Source organism: Leptodactylus fuscus, chromosome 1 (genome assembly GCF_031893055.1).
Source record: "Leptodactylus fuscus isolate aLepFus1 chromosome 1, aLepFus1.hap2, whole genome shotgun sequence".
Taxonomy (NCBI): Eukaryota; Metazoa; Chordata; class Amphibia; order Anura; family Leptodactylidae; genus Leptodactylus; species Leptodactylus fuscus.
In genome coordinates, this window is record NC_134265.1 from 221,376,238 (window position 1) to 221,386,219 (window position 9,982).

A 9,982-nucleotide genomic window follows, 5' to 3' on the forward strand; every position below is an offset into this window, starting at 1 on the left:
GAGACGACAGTGGCTGGTTTATTCCATGAAAGCAGGTAATACTAGACCAGGACAGGTAAGTTGGTAGAAGGGAGGGGGTTGATGGACTACGTTGGTAACTAGTGGAGGTGGTTTTTTGTTTAGGTTTTTTTTTTTTTTTAAATATGGATAATGAGGATTGTGCGGATGGTTTTAGTTCAATAAAATATAAATTTTTAAAATGTGTGTTTTATTATTATTATTATTACTGTAGGCGGAGCTTATAAGATATAGGTCCTATACTGAATAACCTATGGAGAATATACCGATACCATGAACCTACCTGCAGCAACTCCATTCTAGTCAGTTCTGTATTGAGACAGCTAGAATGGAGTTGCTGCAAGGAGGACCTACCTATAGCAACTACAGAGTATACCCAGACCATCAACCTACCTGCAGCAACTCCATTCTAGTCAGTTCTGTATTGAGACAGCTAGAATGGAGTTGCTGCAAGGAGGACCCACCTACAGCAACTACAGAATATACCGATACCATGAACCTACCTGCAGCAACTCCATTCTAGTCAGTTCTGTATTGAGACAGCTAGAATGGAGTTGCTGCAAGGAGGACCCACCTATTGTAACTACAGAATATACCGATATCATGAACCTACCTGCAGCAACTCCATTCTAGTCAATTCTGTATTGAGACAGCTAGAATGGAGTTGCTGCAAGGAGGACCCACCTATTGTAACTACAGAATATACCGATACCATGAACCTACCTGCAGCAACTCCATTCTAGTCAGTTCTGTATTGAGACAGCTAGAATGGAGTTGCTGCAAGGAGGACCCACCTATAGCAACTACAGAATATACCCAGACCATCAACCTACCTGCAGCAACTCCATTCTAGTCAGTTCTGTATTGAGACAGCTAGAATGGAGTTGCTGCAAGGAGGACCCACCTATTGTAACTACAGAATATACCCAGACCATCAACCTACCTGCAGCAACTCCATTCTAGTTAGTTCTGTATTGAGACAGCTAGAATGGAGTTGCTGCAAGGAGGACCTACCTATAGCAACTACAGAGTATACCCAGACCATCAACCTACCTGCAGCAACTCCATTCTAGTCAGTTCTGTATTGAGACAGCTAGAATGGAGTTGCTGCAAGGAGGACCTACCTATAGCAACTACGGAATATACCGATACCATGAACCTACCTGCAGCAACTCCATTCTAGTCAGTTCTGTATTGAGACAGCTAGAATGGAGTTGCTGCAAGGAGGACCCACCTACAGCAACTACAGAATATACCGATACCATGAACCTACCTGCAGCAACTCCATTCTAGTCAGTTCTGTATTGAGACAGCTAGAATGGAGTTGCTGCAAGGAGGACCCACCTATTGTAACTACAGAATATGCCGAGACCATCATGAGCCTACCTGCATTAACTATATACTGATAAATCAGGCGCACAGCGATACGTCAGAATTTAGCTCTATATCAGTTATTAAATTGCCATATATTTCCATTATCACTTACAATAAGTGGCGCAAGTTATAATAAACACGTAAGGCTGCGGCGTCACCTCCCTGTACAGAGCATATGGCAAATATATATTTATATAGGTATATTTTATGTAATATATATATATCAATGCCATATGTAAACATGTCCAGGAATGTGTTTTTCCTATATTTTTATTGATATTATATACATATACAATGTCTCTCTTGGCCAGTTACGGATCCTCCCTATAGACACTCCACTCTAGCTGCTCCTGTAGTGAAGTGACTAGATTGGAGTTTCTGGCAGCAGCTCCTCGAAGCAACTCCATTCTAGTCACCTCAGTACTGAACAGTCTACATTGGAGATGATTCTAGCAGGTCCTCCCTCCAGCAACTCCAATCTAGACCGTTCACTAGTGAGGTGACTAGATTGGAGTTGCTGGAGGGAGGACCTACCAGGAGCAACTCCAATCTAGACGCAACCATGCTCACACAGCCTGCACCTCCATGTCTCCCCTCTCGCTCACACAGCCTGCACCTCCATGTCTCCCCTCTCGCTCACACAGCCTGCACCTCCATGTCTCCCCTCTCGCTCACACAGCCTGCACCTCCATGTCTCCCCTCTCGCTCACACAGCCTGCACCTCCATGTCTCCCCTCTCGCTCACACAGCCTGCACCTCCATGTCTCCCCTCTCGCTCACACAGCCTGCACCTCCATGTCTCCCCTCTCGCTCACACAGCCTGCACCTCCATGTCTCCCCTCTCGCTCACACAGCCTGCACCTCCATGTCTCCCCTCTCGCTCACACAGCCTGCACCTCCATGTCTCCCCTCTCGCTCACACAGCCTGCACCTCCATGTCTCCCCTCTCGCTCACACAGCCTGCACCTCCATGTCTCCCCTCTCGCTCACACAGCCTGCACCTCCATGTCTCCCCTCTCGCTCACACAGCCTGCACCTCCATGTCTCCCCTCTCGCTCACACAGCCTGCACCTCCATGTCTCCCCTCTCGCTCACACAGCCTGCACCTCCATGTCTCCCCTCTCGCTCACACAGCCTGCACCTCCATGTCTCCCCTCTCGCTCACACAGCCTGCACCTCCATGTCTCCCCTCTCGCTCACACAGCCTGCCCCTCCATGTCTCCCCTCTCGCTCACACAGCCTGCCCCTCCATGTCTCCCCTCTCGCTCACACAGCCTGCCCCTCCATGTCTCCCCTCTCGCTCACACAGCCTGCCCCTCCATGTCTCCCCTCTCGCTCACACAGCCTGCCCCTCCATGTCTCCCCTCTCGCTCACACAGCCTGCCCCTCCATGTCTCCCCTCTCGCTCACACAGCCTGCACCTCCATGTCTCCCCTCTCGCTCACACAGCCTGCACCTCCATGTCTCCCCTCTCGCTCACACAGCCTGCACCTCCATGTCTCCCCTCTCGCTCACACAGCCTGCCCCCCCCCCCCCCCATGTCTCCCCTATTACTCACACATGCTGTCTCTTCAGCACGGAGTCTCTCTCCCTTCATACTTCACAGTGACTTGCCCGGGTGCTGACACCAGCCCTGAGCAGACGCCTTACCGAACCTCCACTGTCTACTAAAAAAAAAAAAAAAAAAAAAAAAAGGCAGTGGAGGTCCGGTAGGGCCCCATAATGAGGGTCTTAATAGTCCAGGCTGGGGCCTACGGGGGGATTCCCCGGTCTCCCGGCGGGCCTGTCCGACCCTGCACATCTCTCCCCCTCTACACTACTCCCTGCAGTCCACCTACTGTATCTCCCCCCCTTCACTAAATCGTGCACCTCGCAGCTCTCCATGTTGCTCCACTACACAGGATACTGTGGAAGGTCTTGCTTACAAGTAAAGACACGCCTATCCGGTCATGTGACCTTGTATCGGCAGACGGTCCTTACGGAGTCTAGTATTTAGCTTTTACCCATCCAAACTCCTATATCATGCTCACACACAGCCTGACCCTCTCCCCCAGCCCTTTCCACCCCTCTTGCTTACACATGCCGTCTCTTACCTCCTTCCAGTCTCCATTCACTGCAACTTCTTTTTCCTGTGTAACTCGGCACTGTCCTAAATAGCTCCGCCCACGCCAGTCTGATCACATGATCACGTCGTCACCGGAAGTCCTTTAGCCCACTAGGATTTCGCGTCTACCATCTTTAATACTGGTACTGTCAGCACAGTCATATAAAGTGTAGTCTTAGTGTAATACCGTTGATTGGTCGTATTAAGATTGGTTGACGGATTGAAAGTTCTACTTGTGGTAAAGGAGCTGGGGAAGAAATACAGGTATATTTAGTCATTCTACAGTAACAGCAATAGATGGATGCTTGGGTCCTGTGAAGAGATACAGAAGTATCTTTAGGAAGACACGTTTTCATTACTCACAAAAATAAAAACAAGGTACTTGTGTCCTATACACTGCTAACATTCCACTCAGCACTACTCCAAGTGCACATCTCCAAACTATTGAAGAACAGAAAGAGGGCGAAAACGTGCTTTAGAAACATATTGCTTTCGACATTCTGCTGTTTCCCTGCTATGTGAATTTATTCCAGCCACACCCACTTTCACTTGTTTGGCACGTGCTACAACAGCTGTGTAGAAACCTTCCCAATTAGTTGGCCACGCCCCCTCAGAAACACGTGAGGGGGTGTGGCAAGCATGTGATGCCTTAAATACAGCTGTTGTAGTATACGGAAGCTAGTTGTGCAGAAGGAGGACGGCGCGTGGACTGGTGTGCTGCAGAGACGTGGGACCGGCTGAGTTGACACGGTAGGTTTCCCCCCTTTTATTTGCTCTTAGCTTTGCCTGTGGAACTCTGTGGGAGCTCTGAAGGTGACCGTTCTTATAGGGAGACCTGTGCTTGCTAGTTCTTATAGAGACAGCGCCCGGTGGTTCTTAACAGATCTATGCCTTGGCGGGTCTTATAGAGAGCTATGCCTGCCAGTTCTTACTTGAGAGCAGATCCTGACGGGTTTAGCCGTCTGTCATTGTATTTCTGTGATATTTCGGTCGGTTATTACATTAATGCATTTGATGGAACTGGCCTCCCTTATTCCTAATGGCATTAATAGGTCTAGCTCTAGTCCGGCGGTTTTGGCTGCTTTTGTCATTGTGTTACTGTGATAGTTGGGCGGGTTATTGCTTTAATGCTCTGATGAGAACGCCGCCGCCTAGTGGCATTAGTATGCCTAGACTAATAAAACAACCTGGCAGCTCACCATACAACTGCATGGTGAGGCCATAGCCCATCCCTAGTCCTAGCTAGATAGGGTGCCGGAGCATGACCCGTTGCATTGATATTGGAGGGGATATTGATGTAACACCGTGTGAAGGCTAGTAATTAAATTAAAAAACAAACCAACTTTGCAATTGATGCTCTGCATTTCTTGCTTCACCATGCCATCAGAGTAACTTTCTGCTTTGGCTAGTCTCTGCCCTAGGCCCCCTGAGTTGTAGTAGGTTTTTCCCTCTAATACCATGATAGAAATGAGTCTAATCCTAATGGCATTAGTATGCCTAGACTAATATAAGCTGTAGGGAAATGGCAGCTCACCATACAACTGTATGGTGAGACTGTCGGCCCAGCCCTAGCTCAACCTACTATAGAGAATGCATGTATTGCTACTTTTTTTTTGGCTGTCCCCAGTCCTAATGGTAAATCTAGACGAGTTTTTCCAGGGTCTTATACTGACTGCCGTACTGGAGTCGGGAAGGAATTTTTTTCCCATAACATGGGGTTATTGGCATTGGCCTCATGGGGTTTTTTGCCTTCCTCTGGATCAACTCTGTAGGGCTGTACTTTATGTATGTTTCTCTTTATGCAACCTTATCTAATGTGTATATGAATGTTATAAAACGACACACTGTGGATATTATATTTCAATATTCCCTACTGTATGAGGGTTTTACACTTGTTAGAATAGTTGATCCTGGGTCTTGTACTGACTGCCAGTTTTCGCCTTCCTCTGGATCAACTCTGTCGGGGTTATAGGTTGTATTTGCTGGCCTTGTCTTCCTCCACCTTCCTCTGTGTATATAATATTAGACACACTACCCTTATTACTGTCTCGGGCAACTCTTGGGTAACTGTTCACTAAAAAAATCTTGGTCATTATTGTCACTGTATCATTGTGATAATGGAGGGGTTATCACTTTAATACTTTGATCAGAATGACTCTGCCCCCCCCCAACAATAATCCAACAATATTCAATCTCCTGCAGTTTCTGAATCGACACTAAAACGGTTTTTTAAGTGTCGTGTTTTCCTCTTTTGTAGCTGTGAAAGCTGGATCTACTACTAGAAGAACATCACCTTGCCCTCTACAAGATTGTAGGTAAGTTCCATTTGGCCTTTTTTTTGGGTATTTTGCAGCTGCTGTGAGCAAGGATCAATATAAAACTGGTGCCTAAAGCTATCCTCTTCATTGTTATGTCGGAGGTCTATGGATCATAAGTCCCTCATTATGAATTCAAGCCTTCGTGTGGTGATGGCAGGGGTGGTGGAGGGCACTAGCGGTAGATTACTATGTGCTCTTTAGGTTTTGCCTGTGTCCTTGAGAACTGACCTCTAATCTAGGTTTATAAAGCTTGTATCCTACTGTGTGGTTAGTTGTTAGAAAGATAATGCGTTGTAGAGTCATGAAGGGGCAAGTAGATGTAGACTAGGTGTGGATGGCTGTCACGACTTGTCAAATCCTGCATCCGGCTAGCACTGAGGGGACATGTCACAAGCTGCATGGGATTTGTGATTCCCGCACTGTGATGCTGTATGATCTGAGCAGTGTAGGTGCTGAACTAAACCCCACCAAGTGGAGATTGTGGGTAACAGTTGGAGTCCAACTCAGGAGCTCCCTGAAGACGATGGTGGTGACTTCTGTGACCTGTAGGAACGGGCAGCACATGTGCCGGAGATCATGTGCTGTTCGCTCCTGCTAATTACGGAAATGGCTGCTTTCGTTCTCAGGAGTTGGCATTCCTGTTCTGTGCCAGATCTCTGAGGGGTCCTGTCGGTGCATGCTATGTTTAGGTTGTGCGATGTTGCAGTGTGTCAGTGTTCTTGTAAGATGGGGCGGGTTATTGATGGTTGTCCATATGTGGTTTGCATTTGTGAGTCTCTTCAAAGCTGTGGCACATTATCCTTTATAGTCTGTAGTTCCCAAAACTGCCTTTACCATTGTTGCGTCGGAGGTAAGGGTTCATAAACCCCTCCTTATGAATCTGAGCCTTCATGTGGTGATGGAGAGGGTGGTGGAGGATGTGGGTAGACTGCTATATTTAGTACGTCTGCTTGTAGTATCAACTTTTAGCATGGGGTCTTTTTAATGGGATGAAGGCAAAACCTCTCTTGGTACTCAAAACTCTTTTCATACAGTACAGGCAGTTTGCTGTGGGGTTAACGCTAAGGGTTGTGGTGAACCGAGTCATGGGTAGGCGCCTAAAGTCCAGATGGGCTTTCTGGCAACTGGTATCAAACGCTGGCCAGTGTAGCTGTGTTCTTTCTGCGGTGCTGTGTGGTCTGAGTGGTGTAGCTGCTTCAGTGAAGCCCTTAAGTGGGCGTCTGGCTGGATGAGGCCTGGAGTCTCAACTCTGGGAGCTCCCTGAGGAAGATGGCGGTGACTTCTGTGATATGTAGGCACAGGCAGCACATGGTTTTTTGGTGCTTGTTGGGCACTGTGCTACAAGTGGTGGTGTTGCTTGTACTATAGCGCATGGTGGCCACGCTTTCGGCCGGAGCGTATCGCTATGCTTGTCTATATTTCGGTAACATCACCGCGAGTGGTATGGGGCTTAGCAGGGGCTGGAGATCATGTGCTATTTGGGCCTGCAAGTTACAGGAATCCCTGCTTTCTTTTACAGGGAGCTTCAAGAGTTGGTATTTTAGGCCTTATCCATATCAGATTTCCAATTGAGGACTTCACTTTAGTACCTGCGCTGCTTAGCTCATACAGCATCGTGGCGGGAGTGTAGCTGCATTGACCAGCATCTGACACCAGTCGCCAGAAAACCCTCTGGTCTAAAGGTGGCTGCTCAGGCTTTGTTTGCTGCATCCTGCGGTCTTGGTTTTGCAGCAGGTTGTCGGTGTTGTGTGGACGGATGACGGTGTGCTAAGAGTTTTTCTTTGTTTGCAATGGTGGTAAAATGTTCATTCCAAAAGTATGTAGTGGAGCGTTTTTGTCGGTCGGTTGTCGTATCTTATAGCATTCCAAATTTATTTTGTCGTATCCGGTTTCCCATTTTTCTGTAAAATGACATGAACTTACTTTCTCTTCTAGACTTGTGCTTGCTTCAGGAGTGGAGAACATGTGACATGGACACCTGGCTGGACCTTCATCTCGCGTATCAACTATTAGTTCTATGAAATGTTTCAATTTGTCTTTTTGCTGTAAAGTTTCCTATGAACATAACCAGCTAAAAAAAAACTTGAATCTTCAGAAGTGGATACATTTTTTTTTAATGTCTAAGGGGGGGCGTTCACACTACAATCTGTGTCCGCTGCTAATGTCCATTCAAAATCTTGTGCGGACATTAGCAGCGGACACTGACGATTGTGTGAACGCCCCCTTACTAATGACAGATTACAAGCTTTTGATGCTCTCTGCTTCTTCCTCAGGTATATTTCGAAAACTCTTAATCTGTCATTAGTCATTAATAAAGGGATCCACTACCAAAGACTCGTTTTGGTTTTTTGTTTGTTTTTTTTTGTTTTGTTTTTTATTGATTTCATATCCACTGGCTAACACGGTACAAAAAAAAATGTTTTCCTTAACCAGCTAGCAACTCTGACAGATCTTAGAAAGTTCTTGCAATTATGGTCTAGACTCCAAAAAGTCACAATTCTTATTGTATTGTATATTTGTTTCTGAAATGTCTCCAGAAAAATAAAGTGAAATTTCCCATTGCAATGGTTGTCTTCACATGATATCTTTATTCTACTGTGTGGTTTACAAACAAAGGTGGAATTTCTTCTTTGCTGCAGGTCTACAAACTGCCAGCAATACTAAGGGTAAGTTCAGACGGAGGTTTTTTTTTTTTGGTCCGAAACCTGAGGAGGCTGCCTCAGGTTCGGGACCTAAAGCCAGGTAACTGCGACTGAAAGCTGGTGCACTACCCCCGGCATCCAGCTGCGCACTCCACTCCAGGCCCAATGAAGGGGCCGAGTCTGGAGGAGGGTGTGTCTTCAGGCCGAATCATGAGGCAAAACAGCCTGAATGAGCAGCTCTCCTCTTTTCCAGAAGAAACTGCTCCTGGAAAAAAGACCGGAGTGGATCTCATTGACTTCAATAAGAGCCATCTTTTTGGTCAGGATTTTGAGACTGTATCTGGCTATGGCCTCAAAATCCTGACCAAAAAAACTGCGAACTTGGCCTCTGTGCCAGGAATTTTTTTTTTTTTTTTTTGTAGGTCCTGCAAAAAAACCTTTGTCAGTTATGTAAAGGCTCCACACAAGTGTGACCGGTCACAATAGCCTTATGCAAGGTAGAAGCTGTACAGGACTGAGCTAAAGGGGGGACAGGGGGAGGCTGCTGTAGTAGAGCTGTGGGAGAGAATAAACTGGAAACAGAGGTTTGTGTAAAGTAACAATATGTAGTGTGTGTGTATATTATATATTTTCTAGCAGGAAGACCTGGCTTTGCACAGGTATATTTAATCTTTTGTTTGTGTATTGGGCCCCATACGAATAGAGTAGTTGCTATGGAAAGCTGTGTGTATGTGAACACTGAAGAAGCTGTGAGTTTCTATTGATCCACAAGCATCATGTGTATCAGTTTGGATATCATTGAAAAACCTGCCATCAGTTGTTACCGCAAGTAATGCTCTGCTACATTTTCATAAATGCACCACCTACCAAGCTCTTCTACATCTGCCAATTTGGATTAAAGGGGGGGGGGGGGGTTTCTCATCTGTGGCAGCAGCTTCTGCAGATCAGATAATACTCAGTGGCTTCAGTACAAGCAGTTGCATATTATCTGTGTGTTTACATAGAGATAACAGAGCTGGCTATCAGCAAAACTGCAAATAGCTGAAATTTCCTGCGTTTTGATATCTATATATTTTATAGATCTCCAAATCTGTAGTAGTCTGCTCTATACAAATCCACAGTTCTTGCCTGATTTGAGTGAAATTTAGCGCGCACCCCCCCCCCCCTTCTCCACCCAGAGGAGCAGAGTACTGCGCACGTTACATCTTGCTAGCGCCCCTCCTCGTCATGAGATTTGGGTCCCTGAAGTTAGGCCCTATCCATAGAATTGGGAAACGTGAAAGCGCTGAAGGGAAACCGTTTGTGACTGACAGGGACGGATTATAGCGCCTGCACAAAAGAGTCACCACTAAAGGGGCCACAACACGTATTTCACCAAAACCATGTAAACATCACACATACACCAACCCACAAGCACAACACAAAAACCAGACCACTCTAGATAGACACAACACAAACACTACCCCCATAAATACCACATGCACACCATACACACGCACGGGGGAAGACACTCGGCTGAATGCACA

At 46.6% G+C, this 9,982-nt stretch overlaps 1 long non-coding RNA gene across 1 annotated transcript; it reads left to right on the forward strand.

Moving 5' to 3' along the window:
• Nucleotides 1-3,666: 3,666 nt before the first annotated feature.
• On the forward strand, nucleotides 3,667-8,355 carry LOC142195100 (uncharacterized). Its single transcript, XR_012715065.1, has 3 exons — nucleotides 3,667-4,246; nucleotides 5,754-5,811; nucleotides 7,750-8,355. It is a non-coding gene; the product is annotated as an uncharacterized LOC142195100 (long non-coding RNA).
• Nucleotides 8,356-9,982: the final 1,627 nt, after the last annotated feature.